The 20175-nt window shown below is 44.8% G+C and overlaps 1 long non-coding RNA gene across 1 annotated transcript in view; it reads right to left on the bottom strand.

Annotated features, from left to right (window-relative positions):
* LOC102160563 overlaps positions 4427-20175 on the bottom strand; it is a 48895-nt gene continuing 33146 nt past the window's right edge. The window contains exons 2-3 of the long non-coding RNA XR_304313.3: positions 8204-8357; positions 4427-5448 (exon numbers count right to left, since the gene is read on the bottom strand). This is a non-coding gene — a long non-coding RNA (uncharacterized LOC102160563). The remainder of the gene's footprint in view (positions 5449-8203; positions 8358-20175) is intronic.

The raw sequence follows: 20175 nt of genomic DNA, 5'->3' as shown, positions 1-20175 counted from the left end.
ATCCTTCAGCCCTACTGGTGCGAGGGCAGAGGCGCCCAGAGACTGTTCCGGCCAGTCTGTGCATTTTAAACCCCACTCTTCTTGACATGGAAACATGTTTCCTAACCCCTCCTGTGCTAAGCCACAAAGCCTCTGCTGCTGATGAAGACAGCCAAGAGGCAAAGCCTTGAGGGAGCCACCTCTGGATGGTGGAGCAGGGAGCTGCAAATGCTAACTGGTCACACCGTGGGCAGCGTGCCCCTTGACCAGAGTTTGTACCAACCACTCCAAAACAGACATTAAAAATGAACATTCATACATCTCATGTGCTGTCCTTTTGGAACCGGTAAAGCCCTAGGGCTAAGTGATGCTGGGTACCAGTCTGGTCCCACACACTCCCCAGGGTCTGTTAGCTGAGACCTCTTCATGGGAACAGAGAGCCAGGCCTGTGAAGGCCTCAGAGGGGCTGGACCACTGATCGTTCCATCAGCCGCTTGGACCTAATCCCCTGGTCTCCAGATTGGCCCATAGGACAAGTCTGTGTTTGTTCTGAGTCTACCCTGGGCTTGGGTAGTTAGCTAAGGCCTTGGAAAGAGAGGAGGTACACAAGACTCAGTGAAGAACAAGTTTCTCGGGGGAGGGGAGGTGAAAGATGATAGAAAATTGTGAGCAGCCCCCAGCACATCAGCATCCCAGCTATACGCTATTCCCACAAGCTCATCTCATGCTATTTTGGCCAATCTCCAGTGGCCATTAGATCTTAGGCAGCTCATCTGGTCTCTTGAGCCTCTGTTTTCTCACCTATAAAACAGAGAGTGTTCCACCTTCCTCAGGGAGACGGTGTGATTAAGGAATGAAAAGGGGCCTCTGCCAGGCTCCCTCACATTACTGGCTACTCAAATTGTCAAAATTATTATTAATCTTGACTCACTGATCACGGCCAATTGCATGTGACAAGAAACTCTCCAAGAACACAAAAATAAGCTTCGTCTCCTTAAAGTTTCCTCCTTCCTTCTCCCTCATTCCTATCATTTATTCGGAACACAGTTTGTTGACTTGGTTTATCAATCAGTCAACGGTATCAATTTGTTTTCTTTTAAAAAATTATTTTGATGCCAGACTTGAGGAAGGTGGGGAAACGCTGGGCAAGAACTGGGAGAAAAGGCAGCATTACCATCATTTTTATACACACACACACACACACGCACACGCACACACACAAGCTAAAAATAGCTAAAAAAAGAAGATCTAGATTTGACAATCTCAGACTGTCATTTTTACTTCTGCTAGACTATCATGCCTCCTACTGTTTTAACCTAGTTTTTAAAATTTATTTTATGCACTCCAGCAGCCTGCCTGTCATGAGTAGTTTTTATTGCTATGATATCTCATGCCAAGAGATTTGTTGCCGCTGAGAACATCTTTCGGAGATAACATGATTTAATGATTAAGCCTCTGTAAGTAAATATGTAAGCACAAACATATGCAAGAACATATCATCTGCAGACACTCTCATGTTAACAAAGATTTTTCAATTCCTTAAATATTGGCCCAAATCTCAGGATGTTGCTTTATTCTATCGGTGTGTCGAGTTGCCTCTAATGCCCAGTTTATACACCGGCAGAAGCAGCGAGTGGGGTCTGGCTGGCGGGCTTGTGACCATAGCATCCTTCTAGCCCCAGGTGATGGGGAGGTGAGCAAGGGCACAGCTTGGAGCCAGCTGGTCAGGGAGGGGAGGCTGTGCTCCTTCCTTCTCTGCTCCCTCCGCCCCTTCACAGGAGGCTGTGACACCAGCAGAGGTTGGCATTTCCAGGCACACGATCCCCAGAGGCCTGGCTCTGGAAGATGCGCCGGGGGCTGTGGTCCATGCAGAAGCAACCTGGCTTTTGCCACCTTCCTCAGGATCCTCTCCAGGAGAGAGGCGGCTGGGACCAGCGGCTCCACGTCAACAGAGGTGGCTTTCCACCCCGGTTTGTCCCCAAGGCACCAAACCCTCAAAATTGAGAAGCCAATGTTAGTCTACTTCCTATTTTATGTTGAAAAAGAGGTTGCCCATAACCAAACAAAAAGGGCAATGAGCAAGTTCACTGGTGACACTGGAAAGCCAGCTCAGCCAACAACAGGCACCAACAGCTCTGAGCCACATGGCTCTGGGAAGGGGGTTCAGGGGGCATTTGTGCTTCTTGGAAGCTTCTGATAGTCTCCACCCTCTGCCCATTGGTGGCAGAGGGAAGTAAGAGGGCACAAGGGGCTTCACCCTTTCTAGAAACCCATCTCTCCCCCTAAAGTGACAAGGGCCTGTTGACCCCCTCCGTTGCCTGGATGGGGCAGGTTACAGAATGTTCTGGATCTGGAGAGGAGCGAGGACCACAGCACCCTGCAATGAGATTGTTCCCAGGCACAAGCAATGGCACAAGTGATGGTGATTCATTTGCAAAGGCAAAGGTACCCTCCCTGAAAGCTGCACAATTAAAAACAGAGAACTAGAATGGGAAAGCCAGGGATGACACTCCCTAAAGGAAAAAATCATTTTTACTCCTTTAACTAAAATGGTTTGATAGGTTCTTGGAACCAGGAAGAAAGGGAAGAAGTGATGCCTAGACAGCATGGGACGGTGAGGGCTGGAGAAACAAGGAAGACAGCCTTGGAAGAGATGACTGAGCACCTGGGAGTGGGAGGAGAGCTTAGAAGCAGGTAGAAAAGGAGGAAGAGTGTTGCTCATGGTCTTCAGTGAGGTCTTCGTCCCCCTAGCTTGCTTGAGGACAGTCCTCGGCCTCCTTCTCATCTGAAACCTCTGCTCCTGCTGTTTTCCTGCTCCTGGTGTAGGCAGGGCTGCCTCTGCTCAGACCCATTCGCCTTCCACCAGGTTCCAAGCTCAAGGGGAGAAGATGCCTGTAACCTCACTAGAATATCACCTACAGCCCCAAGACGGTTGGCTCTGGTGTCCAAGAGGAGTGGTTCTAGGAATGTCCCAAATCCACAGATGCTAAACTCCTTTATACGAAATGGTAAAGTATTTGCCTAAAACCTATGCACATCCTCCCAGATACTTTACACCATCTCTGGATTGCTTATAATATCTAATACAGTGTAATGGTGGTGTATAGAGTTGCCAGCATGTGGCAAATTCAAGTTTTGCTTTTCAGAACTTTCTGGAACTTTTTTTTTTTTTTTCTAGATATTTTCAGTCTGCAGTTGGTTAAATCCATGGAGGTGGAACCCACAGACACAGACGGCTGATTGTGTATAATAAAAACATATATATTCGATGTTTCATACTTTTACTGACTTCTCAAAGGCTTTAAAGAAAGAAAGGGTATTAAAGAATAACACACAACTCTCTATTAAAGATGTCGCATTATAGGTTGAATTATATCCCCCCAAACGATGTGTCAAAGTCCTGACCCCTAGTACCTATGAAAGTAAGTTTATTTGGAAATAGGGTCTTTGTAGATGCAGTCTGGTTAAGATGAGGTCATTAAGGTGGGCCCTTAATCTGCTTGTCTGGCATCCTTATATGAGACAGAACCCCATGTGAAGACGCAGAAGGGAGATGGCAATGGGAAGACAGGCAGAAGCTGGAGCCATGTGGCATAAGCCAGGGGATGCCTGGGCTGCCAGAAGTGGCAAGGAAGGACCTTCTCCTCGAGGATTTGGACCTGCCAACTTTTTGATTTTGGACCTCTAGCCTCCAGAACAGTGGGAGAAGCAATTTCTGTTGCTTTTATACCACTCTGTTTGTGGTCCTTTGTTATAGCAGTCCCAGAAAATGAATAAATCCCTTCTGTCCCTCACTGGCCTACAAGCCTTGTCCAATAGCAAGACCCTTCATCAAGTCTCTCTTCCCCGAGGGTAAATCCCTTCCCAAAAACTCCTTGGGGGCCTCTCCCTGGCCTTCCAGATGCATCTGGATCCTAGAATGGCTAACTCTCTGAAGCTGGCACGTCCATTCTCTCTCAGAAATTGGTGGGGGGTTTTTCTAAATGTGGTCATCAGAAAGACCTCTAAAGCCTAATCTTCAAAGTTCTCATTTACAAGAGCATTTATTGACACACTACTATGTGCTAACCTCTATTACAAGCTGGTGGGGGAGGCTCATGAAGTAGATGAAGTGGAGGTTTCTTGCTGGAAAGAAGAGAGTAAAAGTGCATTTATATTTATTTTTATTTTATTTTATTTTTTTGGTCTTTTTGTCTTTTTTGTTGTTGTTGTTGTTGTTGCTATTTCTTGGGCCGCTCCCGCGGCATATGGAGGTTCCCAGGCTAGGGGTCTAATCAGAGCTGTAGCCACCAGCCTATGCCAGAGCCACAGCAACTCGGGATCCGAGCCGTGTCTGCAACCTACACCACAGCTCACGGCAACGCCGGATCGTTAACCCACTGAGCAAGGGCAGGGACCGAACCCGCAACCTCATGGTTCCTAGTCGGATTCGTTAACCACTGCGCCACGACGGGAACTCCAAAAGTGCATTTATACTTAAAGTTGACTCTAAACAACAGGATCTAATTAAATGTGAAACTGCAGTACAGAAATAGGTTCTGAGGGAGTTCAGATCAAGGGCTAAGCCATATTCGAAAAGGCGTCCTGAAGATGTGGCTTGAGGGGCGGGATGAGGAGAAGCCTGGGTGAGAGGAGGAGAGGGGAGGGGGTGGAATATTATGGGATGGTAAATGCTCCCGCCTGCTGCAGTGGAAGCCAGAGCATCCTGGGGAATAAAACTGTTCCCAGGCTGTAGACGGATGTGAAACCCAAGCAGAAGGAAAGTCCAAGTGTCCCCAAATTTGCTAAGGGAAGTTGATGACTCTGCAGGGGTGAACAAGCCGAATGATAATTAGCTAGTCTGACCCCAAGTTGTGATTTTTCACCCTCTGTTGGTTTGAGTTTCTAAAATCCTTAGGGACTAGAGGTAAGGACACACTTGCAAGAGCAATTCTCAAAGAGGAACAGAGCATTGAAAAGGCATGGTGACTCCCCAAAACATTTCATCCCTCTCCACCATAAACACAATCACAGCCGGTATCCCCCACCCCCGCACCCCAAGAGGTGGGAGAAAGCTCGAAATGTATGAGGTGTCTTAAGTGTGCTCTCAGGAACTGGCTCCACAAATAGCCCTGCCAGCATTCCTCACCCAGGCCTGATGGACGCCAGATGCTGTTAGCAGCTCGCAACTGCGGAGACCAAAAGCAGGGGTCCTAGCGATATGACCATCATCTAGCTCCTGGCCTTAAGGCTCTTATCATGTTACTCACCCGCCTACTAAGTGGAGAACATTCTTCTTTCCAGGAATGTTTTTGTGCTTCGCTGTTTGCATTCTTGGTCTATTAACATTAAGCAGCTGAGGTCAGGGTGCCTAGTTCCAGAAAAATCATTGAGATGGATTTTCAGATGTTGATCTCTCTGAGGGTTTCCACCAGTCTGAGAAGTGGGGACCTGAGCGTCCCCAACACCAGCTCACACACCAGGGGGAACCTGAGGATGAAACGTTAGGGAGTGTCACCACGACGTTGCAATGCTCTGCTAATCCTTTGAGAGGTGAGCTTACAAGTGAATACCCGTCTCTGGTTCCTAAGAATCTGAGAAACTCATAGAAATGCTATGTCCTTGGTTGCAACTTGCAAGAATACATTTATGATACTGTCCCTCTCCTTCAACTTTCAGGGGACTGGGCAACCTCCTAGCATCTGCCGCAAGTGTCTAGGCATGTTCCTCACCCGTTATTATCTAGAGAAAGCATGGGAGCAGTTATTTCACCACCTTCCTGCTGGGCCTGGAGACTTGCCACCTGATCCACTTGGCTTGGAAGTCAGAGCCACCTGGGCACCCTGAAACAAGAATCCAGGCCAGGGCTTTGCCCTAACATCATTCCCCCCACACACAGAACAAGTCCTTGGATACAAATGACTTCTTTTATTATAGATAAGGGGTCAGTGAATTTTTCTATAAAGGGTCAAATCACAAATATTGGGGGCTTTGTAAGCCAGAGGGTCTCTTTCTGCTGCCACAGTACAACAGTAGCCATAGGCCATGTGTGGGCAAATGCATGTGGCCATGTGCCAATAAAACTTTATTTACAAAATCAGGCAGGGGGACAGATTTAGTTAGCAGTCATAGATCTACATACACATAACTAATTTGAACAGCCTATTGTAATTTTAGAAGTACTTTCATAGACATCTTTGTTTCTTATCACCCTGGTTGGCAGGTAAGCCAGAGCTGTATACATTCATTTTATATACAAGGTGACTGAGGTCATGAATGACTTATCTGATGCCAACAGTGAGAAAATCACAGAGGAGATTCAGACACAAGCCTTTTGTTTCAAAATCCAACATATCTTCTCTCAGGCCAGTATTTTCCAGAATCTGCCTCTCCCTATTAATAGGTGTTATATGAATGTGGAGGTCTGGAGTCAAATAAGTTTGGGAAATTCCACATTAACCGAGGTTAAGGAGGCTTTTAATGTTTGTTATGCATCTCCAAGAGGGGATTATAGCATGCTGAGTTTGCCAAACATATTAGACGCCAGACCCCCTTTTATTCTTCTTGTTAAAACAGCTCTCCAGACTCATGCTTCTTGGATCAGAGTCTAGGAAATCCTTCACTACATATAAATACTAGCTATAGGGAAGAAGATATTTCAGAGAAGAAAGGTCAGACTGAGATATCAGACAGGTGAAGGCCGCACAGCAGACCACCTAAGACAGACCATGGATTCCGCTCAAATCTTGACCCAGTAGAGTTATAGCAGAATGAAATAGGACCATCATATCCTAGACCCAAGTCCAGTACAAACAAGGTACCTGAAAGAAATGGGGAGGAAACAAATTTTGCTCTGCCCACACCATATCTGCTTCTGCTTTGTTTCCTTCTCAGGAGGAATGGCTGATCTGATGGGTCACAATCCAAACTGATGATTGGGCCTTTTTCCCTCACAATTTTTTGAGTAGAGGGTATAGGGCCTTGCCACCATCAAGTATGGAGTTTGGTTATAGTCCACAGTTTCTGAAGAAATACTCTTTTTCACGATGCAGAGGTCAATTACAATGAGTATAATATTTCATTGAACCAATCAAGGTGAGTGTCCCCTGTGATGATACTATGAAGGCACCGTGACTGGAAACCCAAGACTGTCTGAACCCTGACAAATACTCCATCCCCCTCCAGGATTCCAGAACGGGTGATCCTCAAGAGAAATCACAGGATAAGAATCAAAAGGCAGAATCTTAACAATGGCACAGGTGCTCCTAACCCCCCAATGCTGGCTTCTCCAATAAAGCCAGAATCAGCCAGGGACCATGACTGAGGATCAGTCTAAATAAGGCCTCTATTCACTGCTTATCACCGAATCTAAGAATTGGGACCAGCACACTGGGGCCTGTTTGCAGGTAGCTAGAGCTTAAAATACGGCAGGGTTTTAAGAGGGATCCAGACTTAGTTTTCTTTCTTTCTTTTTTTTTTTTTTTTTTTTTTTTTTTTTTTTTTTTTTTTTGTCTTTTTGCCATTTCTTGGTCCGCTCCCGCGGCATATGGAGGTTCCCAGGCTAGGGGTCGAATCGGAGCTGTAGCTGCCAGCCTACGCCAGAGCCACAGCAACTCAGGACCCGAGCCGTGTCTGTGACCTACACCACAGCTCACGGCAACGCCGGATCCTTAACCCACTGAGCAAGGCCAGGGATCAAACCCACAACCTCATGGTTCCTAGTCGGATTCGTCAACCACTGCACCATGATGGGAACTCCTGACTTAGTTTTCTAAGAGTGCTGCACTTTGTGCAAGAGGTGCAGGGAGTTGTGGGCTTCAGGGAACAGAGGCAAGAAGCACATGGAAGAAGGGAGAACTTTTTTAGGGGGAGCCGCACCTGCGGCATGTGGAAGTTCCTGGGCCAGGGGTCAAACCTGTACTATAGCAGTGACAACATCAGATCCTTAACAGCTGGGCAACCAGGGAAATCCAATTTTCATTTTACAGCCTCGTTCCATGCCTCACTTGAGTTTGCTGGCTGCACAGCAGGTTGCAAGCCCAAGAAACCTATGCTAGTTAGTCACAGTCCTCTGTCTCTTCATCTTTGGCCAACTCACCAGGGAGTATTCTGGGATGCTGAGGACATTTCTCCCCTTAGCTTCCTTTAAGAAGGATGAGTTGACGAACAGCAAATGAGTATCTACCGTTCTAAGAAGGTAGAGAATCGATCACTGCATTTGAAGGAGCTTATGGGAGAAGCTTACCAGGAGGTTTGGCAAAACAGGGATGAGGAGGTCCTTGGAGAACAAGGGCAAGACAGTAGCAGAAATATCCTCTCCCTCTTTTTGTGAACGAGCGCTTCTTGTGCTTAGAGGTGTATGAGGAGGGCTTGCGATTCCCACAGACCACAGAGTGTATCTACAAGAACAATACAAATCTGGAATAAAAATCACCTCTCTTCGTAAACAATGCATGGTCTTATGCATCTGCCTTAAAACCTTGTGGGGATAGATTAAGTCATGTCAAAGAAAGAAATACATGTATGCAAATCAATCAGCCCATTTAGGAGTTTCCATTGTGGTTGAGCAGTTGACAAACCCAACTAGTATCCACGAGGACATAGGTTCACTCCCTGGCCTCGCTCAGTGGATTAAAGATCTGACATTGCCGTGAGCTGTGGTGTAGGCTGGCAGCTACAGCTCCAATTGAACCCCTAGCCTGTAAACTTCTTTATGCCTTGTGTGCAACCCTAAAAAAGACCAAAAAGAAAAAAAAAAAAAAAAACACCGAAAAACACTCCATTTATAACATAGCAGCTATTTCCAAACATTTTCTTATGAGAAACAATCAGTTTGGGGAACTAGAGTGGGCTAGATGGTGGCCCCCCCCAAAGATATGCCCACATCCTAATTCCTACAACCTGCAAGTGTGAACTTATTTGGAAAAAAAAGATCTTTGAGGATGTAATTAAATTAACATCTTGATATGATGAGATCATTATGGATTATTCAGGTAAATCCTAAATCCAATGATGAGCATCCTTCATAGAGACACAGGAAAAGGGGATGTGAAGATGAAGGCAGAGATCAGAGTGATGCAGCCACAATTCAAGGACTGCCAGGAGTCAAGAGAAGCCGGAAGAAGCAAGGAGCAGATTCTGTCCCAGAGCATTCGGAGAGTGGACAGCCCTGCCGACACCTTGCATTTGGACGTCCAGCCTCAGAACCATGAGAGAATAAATTTCTGTGGTTTGATGCCACCGAGTATGATAGTTTGTCACAGCAGCCACAGAAATGAAAAGAGGGGTTTAATTTTCTCATGTATTCTTTTGTTAAATTGCAAATGCACATACATGGGTCTAGATCAATCAGATGGAGCTTCGGCAATTCAGTATCTACATGTACCAAGACCTCAGACCAGGCCTGCCATGTGGACCTATCTCAGCTTCTCTCTTGGATGTGGAAGAGGCAAGATACATCTTCCTTAGCTTCGAGGTAGAGCATTGCTTGATCAGGAGGAGTGACTGCAGGTGGAGAGGAAGAAGAACGGAACCTTCACCCAGGTCAACCAACCGGCCAAATTAAATGGAGCTGGAAGCGGTCACAAAATTTCATCATAGACTTAACCTGTGTTTCACACAGAAAAAATTGAGATCATGCTACCAAACTCAGTTCCACCTTCTCACTCTGCTCAAAGCAGTGAGATGTGCCTCTCTGACCTTGTCTGAACTACAGACACAGGATTCTACGTGGCTAACTTCCTGGGTCTGTAATCTACATTGCAAACCTCCTTGTTCCCGCTCCCACTTAATCTAGCCAATATTCTAATTCTGTCTCATTTTTACTATGCTCAAAAGGTGCTGGTTTACCCCAAATAAATTTCTATCTCCCTTGAGAAACTATGCTAGAAGGATAGACGCTGGGGGAGGATTGAGATGATTTGGCTGAGAAAATTATCTAAGTTCCCAACTTGCACAATTAAATAGAGGACTTTTTTGTATCAGTCAACCAAGTCAGAGGGTATAGCAGATTTTGAAGGAATGAAATGACCAAAAGCGCTTTTTCCCAGAATTTGAATAAGCACAATTCAAGTAAGTTTCTGACAGGAAGGCACTTAATTTTTTAAATGAATGGGTGTCTAGTAACAAGGCAGCAGAAAACAAATTCTCGAAAGAAAGCAATGGGCAGTGTTCTCAGTAGTCACTTTTACTTTCAGACTTTCAGGGTCTTGTGCTGTATTTTTCCATTGCAAAAAAAAAAAAAAAAATCTATGCATAGGAAAAAAAAAAAGGAAGCTGGAAGTTACTGCCAAAACAGATCAGTTCCACCAAAAATGCACCAGAGCACGCTCATCCCTGCTCTGGAAATATGAGGCTCTCTCCACCCTGCTAAATTACATTGTCCTGATAGATTTTATTTGCCCACTAAAAATATGGAATGGAGATATTGCTGATAACGTGGCTTGTACTACTTTTGGCTGAGCATGTTTGTTTTTCCAAGAACAGAACCAAGTTCTGGATCACAAGACCTTTAGGGCATAATGCAAGCCTGTCTTTGTCCTTTGCAAAAAGGTGGATGTCTCTTATCTCACACCAGGGAAGGGACCCAGAGGCTGTAGCTTTAGGATGTGTGTAATAACTTTGTAGAAAAACTGAAAAAGGAGGGATACATTAGTATTGTGTTTGGATTCTGCCCAATATGTGTATCTCCTTCCTCTAAACCTTCTTAAATATTCCAGAGACTTTAGAAAGTGAAAAGAGTGACATGGAGTGAGTTTCTAAGTTAAAAGCAACCACAGCCTTGATGTAAAGAGAGCAGCCAATAGCCTCAACAGTGGTCCTGATTTGGGTCTAGATTGGTCTGCTAAGGAATCCACCACCATGAGAACCCTAGCTGTCCCATCACTTATTTCTCACTGCAATGAAAGCATCCTTCTAAATGGTAGTTTCGAATAAAGGCAATAATTTGTTTCCAGCTGGTACAATTGTTTAATAAAATGCCTGCTGGCTTTCCAGAAGTAATATTTTCCTCTCCTCGGCAACAATGAAAATTACCGTGTCTTGGGGACCACTAACTCAATCCATACAAAATATTCTCAACTTAAAAGATAAGATTTTCAATGACAGTAATTTGCCATATGGAGGAATGAAAAAAAAAAAGTTTCAGAGCTACATAGTAAACTGGAGGAGAAAAAAAAAAATCTTAACAGAAGGCTGAAGCCATTTCACTATTTTAATAATTATTCTTCTAATGTTTTAATCAAAGGAAGCAGCCGGTCTCTCTCCCCTCATCTATATTCAAGCCACCACACTTTGTAGGTGTTAATCTCCACGCCTTCAGGCTGTTAGAAGGGAGCGGAAATTGGCAGTCCTGGGGCTGCAGCAGCCTGTAGGATAACAGTACCTGGCGCTGCCCTTAATTATCTCAATTATGTTAATATGCATTGTTTGTCAACAGCTAGAAAGAAATGAGACTGCGAGGCAGTTGGGGAGATTAGTTTTTAGATGTAGGTTTGGGTAATGAAGGTTTCCTTTCTGCTACCATTATTTTTTTTTAATTTAATTTAAGGGACTTTATGAGAGTGAAAGAAGCATTAACAAGTCACCCATAATCTCAGCTAGTGTGCATTTTTGCAAGTCATTTGTCCAATGTGGTTTTGGTAAGTTTTGCTTCTTCTTCTTTAAGTGATCAAAACTATGCAAATCTCTAAAACATATAAATGAGTAAGTACAAACGCTATCCACACAATGTGAGGCCTGTGAGTGATTTAATTTCCAGGAGCTAGATGTGTTAACTAATTAATAGTTAATATATAAAATCGGGAACACATACTTTCAAATATAATAGGAAAACATTTTAGACTATTCATGTAAAAGAAAGCAATGCTATTTAGTATTCAAACCCTAACATTAGCTGATACTTTTTGAGAGCAGCATGGCAGAGCTTGCAGAAGAAAATCCTAATCAATTTTCTAGTTTCCTGGCATAAACAAGGCCTGGAACCCAGCCTAATCTATCCTTCCGGAGACCGCAGAAGTGAACTGGACCAGCGGTGATTGAGTTATTACTTAGTCACCAAACACACACAGGAAGGGTTCCCATATCAGCAACAGAAATGAGGAACAGGAGTGGGTATCAGTTTCTTTAAGCCATTTCTAGGGAATGATCTAGCTGCTGATCACCTGCTATGAATTTGAGTTTTTCTGAGTATTTCCCAAGCTGCCCAGGCTGGGCACGGCTGATCCCTGGAGGGAGAGGGAGTGAGCAAAGCCTTGCCTGCTCTAATTTCAACCATCTGAGCCACAGTTTCCTCATCTGCTGCAATGATGCTTATCAGCTCTCCAAGCCTCTGTCCTGGTTTACTGGAGACGATCAAACAAAGAAGCAAAAGGAGTCTGAGTACAGACTAGCCAAAACCATCAAAAAGCACTGGACCTGTCTTTCTAAACCCCACAGAGACCTTCAAAATATGTGAGTCTTCAAGAAAAAGAGTCCTCACATAGCAGGGCAGCAGAGGGGAGAAATGGAGGTCAAGGAAAAAGAACTGTGGTCAAGGACCTGAGTTCAAGCCCCATCTTTCATTGACTTTCTGGGAGATTTCAGTAAGAAATGCAACATTTCTAAGCCAAATTCCTTACCTGTAAAATGGAACAAATAAAGTACCCCTTCCATTGGGTTATTTGTAAAAATAAACTCACACAATGTAAGAAAGAAATTTTATAAGTTCTCAAAAGCTATAGTCGTATAAATCTCATCCCACATTTTTTTGGTTTTTTTTTTTTTTTTTTTGAAGGCATATCCTACATCTGGATTCAGAGCACTCTTACTGTTCACCAAGGTGCATGGTACGTCATCCTCACAAAGTGAATTTTGTTCCAATGCATACAATGTCCAAGATTTTCTGTTGAGTGGACCTGCTTCCTTGGTTATGTGCTAGAACTTAACTCCAAAGAGAAAGATAAGAAATTGTCTCCTTGTACTGAAAAGGAGTTGTTTGAGTTGTTGTTGTTTTTAGTGCTGATTGGAAAGGTGGCCAAATTAAATACAGATTCGAGCTGTTCTGCCGACAAAGATCTGGAGAGAATTGAGTTTGCCGTGACCCTGATGTGAGCAAAGTTGAGCGGGGCAGCCTCCTCCTGTTCTGCTGCCTGGGATGGGGTGGGAGGGGACCGGTTCCCACAGGCGCCTTCTACTGGTCCCGCCTTGCTGCCCAGGCAAGGGAGCAGAGCCAGGGTCAGCTGCTGTCCTCCCAACACAAATTTCACTCTTGTAGGGTTGCCAGATACAATACAGAACACCCAGCTAAATCTGAATTTCAGATAAACAACGCATGATTTTTTAGAATAAATATGTCCCAAATATTGCTCAATCTGGTAATCCCAAACTGCTGCCTGAGGCAGACGAATCATGAAATCATATAAGTTTTTTTTGAAGAAGGAGAAGAAGAGAAACCCTAGCAATCTTTCAATTCAGCCTCCTCATTTTATGTATGGGAAAAAGGAAAGCTACTTGCCCTCGTAAATGGCACCAGAGCCAGTCCTAGAATTCCCTCTAAAGAGCTGACTTTCTACCCATAGCAATTTTGTGACTGATTTTTCTTTTTTTAAGGCTATTGAATACACAGTACCTTCCATTTTTCTGAATATTTGTTCACATAAACCCAGGAAATTATTGAGCTGTGATTTGTGGCTGCTGTTTTTATACCAAGGCCTTTGTGTGTTTTGCGGCCAACAGACACAGCCAGCACTAAAAGGTTAATTAATAACTACCCCTGACTGCCTCTGCTGACCACAGAATGCCAGACCAGGAGGGGATTTTGTCTGAGGTCACTTATTTCACAGGATTTCCACCACAACTTCACTTGAGATAATGCGGTCATCAAGCCAGGAACGAGCAGAATGAAGAGAGGTGAGAAAGGAGGCAGAGTGGGAAAAGGCTTTTACCCTAGAACTCAAAATCAAACTGTACATGTTTCAGTCACAGGCTCATCCTTTGACCTCTGACCTCTGTCCTCAGACCCTGACTCTCTGCAGACCCAGGGCTCCTTCCCCCTTCCATAGCTGGGGCACCCATGGCTACATCCATCCATTTCTTCTCTTAAAGACAGGGACTGAAAAGTATTTGGAAGCAGATTTTTACCTCAGGTCAAAGCTTACAACAAAACCTCGTGCATGTGTAACTTAGCTGGACTTGAAAGAAGGCTGGGATGCCTACCACGTTTTAGGTAGAGACGGGGAAAGATGATACTCAAAAGCTTCAGTTTCATGAATATCAACCAGCACGTTTTTTCCCCTTCCTTGTCTTTTCAAATATTTTCACCTCGTGCTATGAGTCACTTGGTACAAACAGAACACTATAAAAAGACAAGCTTTGTCTCATCACTTTTTCTCCCCCCCCACACACGTCAGATCTGGCCAACACGCTCTGCCTCTGTGACTGGCCAAGTCCCAAGGACTGCAAAGTGTTTTTGGAACTGGTGTTTATTGTACCCTCTTCTGTCACTTGCCCTTAACAGCACACACGGCCCACCAAGGGACTTTCCCCTCCGTGCTCGGCAGTTCGCGCTCAATCCCCTTGGCAAGGATCGCCGTGACTGCACAATCTCACACCTGCCAGCACTGGAAAGTTCTGGAAATAAGGACTCTGTGCCAGACATTCCTCTGGAGCACTTCACCCCATCCAGTTCCTCATTCTCCAGGCCATTAGCCGAGTCACCAACTTCTTGAACTTGGTTCAACTTTCTGCAGCAAAAGTATGCAAAGAGCCTGTCTGAGAACCCAAGCGGCTGCCCAGGCCCTGGGCTCTAATGCTGGCTCCCTTGCTGCCCTTGATGGCCTCCCCCAGGGAGCATGCTGCACACTTTCCAGGCCTCACACCTGCTCTTCCCTGGTTCTTCAGGACGGCTCTGCGACACTGAGTGAGCAGGCTCAGATCAAGTAACATGTTGTGAGGATTTACCTTGTGACATGTTTGTGCTGCTTCCTGTTTCACTATTTCATCTCTTTTATCTCTAGGAATCCTGGAGTCGATCCTACCGGGGTGAGGGTGGGGTTGGGGGGCGCCGGCAAAGAAATGTTTCTCTGTGCATCAAAAAAATAACTGGAAGATAGATTCCAAATGGTTAATAGTGATTTGCTTTTGTGATTTTTTTTTTGCATTTTTTTTTTTTTTTTTTTTTGCTTTTTAGGGCCTCACCCCCACCCGACATGTGGAAGTTTCCAGGCTAGGGGTCAAAGCGAAGCTGCAGCTGCCAGCCTACACCACAGGCACAGCAAGGCCAGATCCTGAACACACTGAGCAAGGCCAAGGATCAAACCCACATCCTCATGGATACTAGTCGGATTCATTTCTACTGAGCCACAATGGGAACTCCCTGTTTTTGTGATTTTTAAAATATAGATTATTTTTTGCTTCTTTTTTGTTGAGACTTACTTTTATCCAAGTCTTCTCTACCTTTTGTAACAAGAAAAAGGATGTAAGAAAAGCAATCCCTGAATAATCTTCTAGTATCTAGTGCTTGTTTTTAATAAAGTGTGTGTATATACTATATACGTAAGCATATTTAAAAATATACATACATATGCATATGCACATAAAAACCAAATAAAGTCCTACAATAAAGATGAAAGCTGATACATACCTAACAAACAGCTCACTGGCCATCTCATTTTTCTTCGATAATGTATGTCCTGGGGCTTGTTTTCCCACGAATGAGGTATATTTGTCTCCTCAGTCTTTTAGGGTTGACCCAAAGCACCATTCATCATCCTGTCGAGAGCTCAGGGAGAACCCTCTGGAAGCATGGAGAGGTGTAACAAGCCCGTCCAGCCTCGGCAGCGATGATGAAGGTGCCTGGCCACCGGGATGGAACCGAGTGTAGACGAGAATGCAGTGATGAAGGGTGTCATTTCCTGCCTCACTGGCCTGCACTGCAGGTGAGGCCCCCGCCCACCCCACTCACACCCTCATAGCCCTTCTTCCCCCTAATGTACTATGAAATTGAGTGAGGTTTTTCTCTCAGTGGAAATCAAGACTGGAATCCAGAGAGCAGAGCCTAAAGGTAGCCCTGTAAGTGGTATAACATGAAAACAAAGATGCCATTGACAAGAGAGCCCAAGGAAGATTTCCCTGTAGCAGCAAAAACACCCATCCTCAAAAACCAAACAAATAAATCAAAAAGGAAAAAACAAAAAACACAAAAAACCCGACTCCGGTTCTCTTGTGTGTTTCACCCCAAATTCCCTTTCTGTGTTGAGCAAATGCCGCAGAAGCCACCACCAACCAACCTCCCCCTTCCCTGCCCTCAGAAAACTCACAGGCTGCTTCCATGTGTGTGGATTTCATCTCTTTCTAAGGACCTTGTGGATGTCAAGCAAAGCCCACGCCCAAACTGGGGGCTCAAGGAAAACTGTATTGAGACACGATGTGAATGCCACAGGGTCAGGCCCCATAGACTCAAAGTAGGAGCCTTAACGTGAATAAGGGTAAGAACTGGTCCAAGCATGTCACCCTCCGCGGACCCCTGGTGATGAAGGCCCAGCATCCCTTCCTGCTATGTGTCTCTCTGAAAGTTCAGTGCCAGTGAGCCCCCAGCCCCTTCTGTGAATCAAGGTTAGATAATGAAAATCAGCCTGGGTGGGGGAGGGGTATTCATATCCATCCCTAGTAAGAGTCTTAAAATAAATTTCCTTTTCTCAAGAGACCTGGATATGCCATGAAAGAATGGTAACTCCCTCAGTACAGGCGGTTAGCCCCCCTGAGCCCAGGTCCTCACCCAGAGGAGAAGGATGGAACCCTGATAGTGCTCATCCTCCTGTCAGCTCTGGGAGCCCTCATCACCTCCTCTTAGCAACTCAGCCCTTCTCTCCCCACTCTCCTGTGGGTTCGTTTGTCTAAGAAAGCTGCCATCTGTCCTGCATGCGACCTGAGAGTGGGCCTTGCAGGCCTGGTCCTGGCTCCCAGTCACAGCACTGCCCAGGCATGAAGGGTCCCTCCCACTCACAAAGGGAAGCCAGAAGTCAGGAGTGTGCTGAGGAGGCAGCAGGCGGGCATGGAGGCAGCCAGCTCTCCCTGGAAAGCCTCCCTAGATGGCCAGTGTCAGGCACACGTGTCAGGACAGCTGCACCCAGCACACAGACTGTCCTTTGCTTGTCCCTGAAGAGAAAAGATACAGAGATGCTATCCTGGAGCTGCCTCGTATGGGTTCATGAGAGCCGGCAATTCCATCTTCAGCAGGTTTGGGAGCCAGCAGAGTTCCCACAGGCAGCTTGAAAGGCAGCCACCCTCAATGTGCGCCACGGAAATCAGCAAAAGCTACTGACAAAGAGAATTTTTGTTTGTTTGCTTGAGAACTGGTTGTTTAACCTTCCCCAGCACAGCACTGGGGAGCCAGAGCACATGTTGGACCAGGACAAGGCCTGGGTTCCCCTCCCAGCTTTTCTGCTTACTACCTAGAAAACACAGGGGCAGGTCCTTAACCACCCTGAGCCTCTGTTTCCTTCTCTGTAGCATGTTGATAGAAACTACAAGAGGACTAAATGAGGTAATTTACTTAAAATGCTAAGAACTATGCTGGCACGATGTCTATTTTCCAATATTATCTGCTTTGAATACCCTGGGGCACAGAATGGAATGAGAAACGACAACCAAAAATACTCCTTCCCTATATCCTGAATGCTTCAACTTGTTTCAGGGTTCAGTTGTAACTGGCTATTCAAATGTATCTAGGTGCTAGAATTTTCTAAAGCGAGCCAAGAAAATGAGCAGAAACACAAAAACAAGGATTCACCAAATAGGTATAAATGAGAGAAGATGTAAATGTAAAAACATATAATGAATACAGTGGCTTTGACCTCTGATTTCCCCTCTGCAGACACATGGAGGAATGGAAAAATGGAAGATGTTGGTAAGCAAAGACATTTTTAAAATCTGAGAAACCAAATTCCTTCACAGAAATTATTCAGACGATGTTTTTGCTTAGATGTGTTGTATTTAGGAAAAAAACTCCAAGAGCATTTAGCTTGCAGATGCAGAAACCTCAGTAACTTCTCATGCTTTGCAAAGCTGCTGTTACAGCCAAGCATTGCTGAGAAGTAAGCTGGTAGCAATAAATATCTGGGCTTTTTTTTTTTCCCCATACGAAGAAAGTCCTGTTTTGTCCAAGGCTTTACCCACCCAGGCAATCACAGTCAAATATTCAAATTTGGATTTCTGTTTCCCACTTTGGTTTCTAGCACCCTGGCCTCCTTGTCTTCTTCTGGACTCCGTAACTTAAGATATCATTTCAGGGACAGACTTTGCCAAGAGCATTTTGGTTTCAGGCAGAAAAAGACAAAAATAGATGCACTTCAAAAATGATCCAAGTATTGTTGTTTGTTTGTTTTTTAATCCCTTCAACCATTAAAAAAAAAAAATCAAAAACCTACTGTTTGAAATAGTCACCTGAATCTCCCAAGAAGCTTTAAAGCATGTTATACAATTAAACAGATTCCCAGCATCAGCAGGGCCAGCTGTGTGTGTGTGGGGGTAGCACGAAGCAACACAGTTCAGCCAGAGGTAATAAACGAAGGATGCCCGGCAGGTGTAAACAGCATCTTTTTACCCTGGAAGAGTCCCCATCTCAAAGTTGCTTTGATAATAACCCCATGACTTCATGTCAGCTTGACACTTCCAGCAGTTTTGTTGAGAAATGCCTTTTGTGCTGAGGAGACCACATGGACTTTGACCCCTGACCTTCTTCTTCCCCCCCCCCCCCCCGCCACATTTACTGAATTAGAAGAAAACAGCTAGAGGACATTGCTCCAAAGACATAAACTTTCTTTTCCATGATTAGTTGTGTATCTGAGAACACGGACAGGGGGGGCGCTACCGTAGTGTGATAAACCCAGTACCAAGGAGCAGAAAAGGAAGCTTCAGGCTCTGAGCGTCTACCTTTGTCTGGACAGTTACTTTGAGGCACTATGAGGCGCACAAGGAAGGAACGCCGTAATGCATGTAAGAAGCCTTCCGCCTTAAATACATACAGTCGGCTCTCGGTACCAGCGGACTTCGCATCCACGGATGGAAGGCCGACTGTACTACACCATTTTACATAAACGACTTGAGCATCCTCCAATTGTGGTACCGTTGGGGCTCCTGTAAAAAATCCCCTATGGATCCTGGGGAGAGCACTGTACTGTGATTGTAGCTCTGTGTCCATAAAAAAAAAAAAAAAAAAAAAAACATGGTATAGAAGCAAAGGTGGGCGTGGTATGCCAATATCAGACGGACAAAAGAAAATGGTGGAAATACAGACACCTTATATATTTGCAGACTCTTTGCTCCTAAAAGGGTTGGGACAGCTTGCAAAAACATGTGAAATTTAAGACAAGTTGTTTTGGAGTTTTCTTTTTATCGTGGTAAAACACACACAACATAAATTTACCATCCTGTTTTTAAGTATACAGTTAAGTATGGTGTTAAATATATTCACATTGTGATGCAATCAATCTCTAGAACTTTCTCACCTTGCAAAGTTGAACTCTCTACCCATTCAACGACTTCCCATTAACAGGTTTTTTTTTTATGTTTGTGTATTATTTAATGAAAAGAAAACAGACTTTTAAAATTAAGCTACATGTAATGACTTTTGCTATTCATTAAAGAATTCTTTGAGCTTGGAAACGTTTTGCCCACCAACCTGCCAATTGCTTTTGACAGAATAAAAAAGACTAGTAAGGAAATCAGAGCAGACTTACATGAGGGTAGGCAAGAGTAGAATGAAATCTGTAACTTTAGCAACACATCTGGTAAGGTCCAGTATGTTGCAAAAGCTGGGCTGCAAATTTCATGGGCAGCACCCCCAGCAGCCCAGGTGAAGAGAAAAAGACAAGCAGTTACAGGAATCAAGAGCAAATCCCCTGCTGTTCTCTCGAGACCAGCCAGGAAATGAGTTTCTGGAAAGGCAGGGACTGAAGGGTGTTGAAAGAAATGTACATGAGACTAAGACAAAAAAGGCTGGAGGTGAATGGAAATGGGGCAAGAACTGAGAGACTCTAAATAAAGCCAGAGGAGCCTTCTAGAGTTCCTGGGTAGAAGGATACTGAGCCATTTGCTTGAACCAGGCTGGGGTGAGGAATCCAGATAGTTCAAAGGATCCTAATTGTAGATTCCAGAGCAGCAAACAGCAAGCTAACTCAGAGGCTAGCTGCACCAAGGTGGGAAGATTCCTCTCCAGCAAGGACCTTCTTTATACCCAAG

The sequence above is a fragment of the Sus scrofa genome, chromosome 7 (genome assembly GCF_000003025.6).
Source record: "Sus scrofa isolate TJ Tabasco breed Duroc chromosome 7, Sscrofa11.1, whole genome shotgun sequence".
Lineage (NCBI taxonomy): Eukaryota > Metazoa > Chordata > Mammalia > Artiodactyla > Suidae > Sus > Sus scrofa.
This window is presented reverse-complemented; position numbering and strand designations above follow the sequence as displayed.